Source organism: Sturnira hondurensis, unplaced genomic scaffold (genome assembly GCF_014824575.4).
Source record: "Sturnira hondurensis isolate 20B ecotype Veracruz unplaced genomic scaffold, ASM1482457v3 Scaffold0022305, whole genome shotgun sequence".
Classification (NCBI taxonomy): Eukaryota; Metazoa; Chordata; class Mammalia; order Chiroptera; family Phyllostomidae; genus Sturnira; species Sturnira hondurensis.
Window position 1 is genome coordinate 1,038,804 of NW_028094936.1, and position 3,524 is coordinate 1,042,327.

General features: G+C 37.1%; 1 pseudogene; it reads left to right on the plus strand.

Moving 5' to 3' along the window:
* The first annotated feature begins 409 nt into the window (after window positions 1–409).
* On the plus strand, window positions 410–1,758 carry LOC118979360 (hsc70-interacting protein-like; annotated as a pseudogene).
* Window positions 1,759–3,524: the final 1,766 nt, after the last annotated feature.

The window sequence follows — 3,524 nt, forward strand, 5'->3', positions numbered from 1 at the left end:
GTATTAAGATGTTCAAATTAATAGTCTCATCACTAGCATGTCAAGTACAGCATAGTAAACATAGTCAATAATATTGCAGTAATCATGTATTGTCCTAGGAGGTACATGAATTATTAGATGATTACTTCATAAATTAAATAATTTTCTAATATAAAACTAACATTTTATAATATTATATGTCAACTGTTATTAAAATGAAATTTTAAAAATATAAAAATGAAAATGAAAACATTATTATTTATTTCAAGAATAAGATTAGAAGAGAGTACAATTGACATTTGTACAGCAAAAATAATGTGACATACTAAATTCCAGTTAAAAATTCTTGGTGGGTGGTGGGAGGAGCCCGTGGCCATGAAAGTTCTAGCCTGTTCTGTCTCATGGAAGCTGTCCACTTCCACGTGGTTACATGGAGTTGGCAACTTTAACTGCCCCACCACCTCCCGACCATGGATTTCCCGAAGTAAGTAAGCTTGTGGCCTTTGTAAAAATGGGTGAGCAGGATCTCAGCATTCTGTATACTGAGAAAATGCACTTCCTGAGGGAGTGGATAGAGAGCATGGGAGGTAAAATATCATCTGATTTTCATAAAACTAAATAAGAAGAAAATAAAGAAAAAAAACAAAAAGTAAGAAGGCAGAGATACACATAAAGGTAACCCATGAAGTGAGGAAAGTGATCTAGAAATTGACAATGAGGGTGTGATTGAATCAGACTCCAATGTTCCTCAAAAATGGGACATGAGTTCTAGATAGTGTGGTTCAGTGGATTGAGTGCAGGCCTGTGGATGGAAAAGTTGCCAATAGGACACATGCCTGGGCTGTGAGCCAGGTACCAAGTTCTGAGTAGACTGTAGGCAACTGATCAATTTTTCTCTCACACATGATGATTCTCTTCCTCTTTTACTCCTCCCTTCCCCTCTCTCTAAAAACAAATAAATAAAGTATTTACAAAAAAGAAATTGGAGTTGAAAATGTAGAGATAACCAAGGAAATGATGGATTAGGCAAATGATAAAAAATTTGCTGCAGTTGATGTTGTAAATGATGGTGAACTACAGAAAGCCACTGACTTGTTCACAGATGTAATCAAGCTGAATCTTTGCTTGGGCATCCCATATGCCAAGAGAGCCAGTGTCTTCATCAAATTACAGAATCCAAATGCTGCCATCTGAGACTGTGACAGAGCTATTGAAATAAGTCCATATTCAGATCAGCCTGTTAAGTAACTAGGAAAATCACAAAGATTTGTGGGCCACTGGGAGGAAGCAGCCCATGATCTTGCCCTTGAATGTAAATTAGATTATGATGAAGATACTATTATAATGTTGAAAAAAGTTCAAACAAGAACCCAATACATTGTAGAATATTAGATAACACATGGGTGGAAATGTAAAGAAAAAGAAATGAAAGAAAGAATGGAAAGTGTTAAGAGGGCTGAGGAAGAACATGAGAGAGCCCAGAAGGAGGAAGAAGCATATGACATTCAGGAGTTCAGTATGGCTCTTTCCCAGGTAGCTTTCCTAGTACAATATCTGAATTACTGCCTGGAATGGGAGGGACATGCCTGGAATTTCAGAAATGTCTGGACTCAATGAAATTCTTAGTGATCCAGAGGTTCTTGTAGCCGTGCAGGATCCAGAAGTTATTGTGGGATCCAAGGATGTGTCTCATAACCTGGCAAATATGTCAAAATATCAGAGTAACCAAAGGTTATGAATCTCATTAGTAAATTGTCAGCCAAATTTGGAGGCCAATAGCAATGGCCTTCTGAGATATAAAGCCCTTACTGAAAAAAAAATCAGAATTTGGATCCACCAATGAATGTCACAATAATACAAATCAATGTATGTCTCACCTTTTCATGAAGAAAGTTTGGGTGCATTGATGAGAATACCAATGCAACCACACATTGATTTTTCATTCCACTTCTTTCTCCGTCCCTTCCCTCTCTCTATGAAAAATATTTTTAAAAAATAATATAGTATAGAAAATGGAGCAGCCAAAGACGTTATATGTACAGTCCATGGACATGAACTAAGAGTGGGGGAGTTCTAGAGGATGGAAAGGTACAGGGCAAGAGAAGATAAAAGAGAAAAATTGGGACAGATGTAATAGCATAATCAATAAAATATACTTTAAAACAGCATTTGACAAATTTCAACAACTTTTCATGATAAAGGCACTGAACAAGCTAAGAATAAAAGAAAATTACTTCAATATAATAAACGACATATGAAAAACACAACAAACATCACACTCAGTATTGAAATTTGGAAATTTGTCCTCTAAGTTTAAGAGCAAGAAAAGAATGCCCTCTTTCACTTCTATTCAACTTAGTACTGGAAGTTCTACATTGAGCCTTTAGAAAAGAACAAATAAATAAAAGGCATCTAAGTAGTAATTTAAGAAGTAGAATTCTCTATGTTTTCAGTTTGCATGGTCTTATATGTACAAATCAGTACAGGTTCCACAACAAAAGAATGTTAGGGCCAATAAATGAATTCAAAAAAGTAATACAATATAAAGTCAACATAGAAAAAAATCAGTTACATTTCTATATGCAAACGATCTAAAAAGAAAATTATGAAAATTCTATTTAAAAGTGCACAAAAAGAATAAAATACTCGGGGGCAGGGCTTGGAATATAAGACAGAAAACTGTACTTGAACAAGAATTAAATTTAAAAAAAGAATAAAATAATTAGGAATTAATTTAATCGATGAGGTGAAAAACTGGTGTAATAAACAATTCAAAAAAGACTTCTGGCTAAGATGGAGGACTGCACAACCGAAAGAAGGACAACAACAAGTTTAAAAACAAAAAACAACAAGAACTGCCAGAAAATTGACCTGTATGGAAGTCTGGCAACCAAAGAGTTAAAGAAAAACATTCATCCGGACTGCTAGGATGGGTGGAGATAGGCAGCCAAGGCAAAGAGGACTCAAAGTAAGCCAGTTGCTGGAGGACCAGGGTGGGTGACCACTGGTGGAGGGGCTGTCCCATATGTGCATGAAGATAAACCAGAAAGAAGAACTTGGGATCAAGTCAGACCACACAACAGAGGGCTCCAGTGTGGGGAAATAAAGGCTCAAAACCTCTGATGGAAGAAACCTATGGGTGTTGTGCCAGGGAGAGAAACTCCCAGCCTCATAGGCAAGTTCATTGGAGATACCCACAGGATTCTGGAATGTACGCAAACCCACTCACATGGGAATCAGCACCAGAAAGGCCCAGTTAGCTTGTGGGTAGCTTAGGAAGTGACTAAAAGCTAGCCAAGAGCTGAGCAAGTGGTACTGTTCCCTCTCAGACCCCTCCCCCATATATAATGTCACAAAGCAGTGATGTGAGTTGCCCTGCCCTGGTGAATACCTAAAGTTCTGCCATTACTATGTAACAGGCATGCTGAGACAAAAATATATGGCCCAAATGAAAGAACAGATCAAAGCTCCAGAAACAATACAACTAAGCAATGTACAGATAGCCAACCTATCAGATGCAGAGTTCAAAATATTGGTATCAGGAT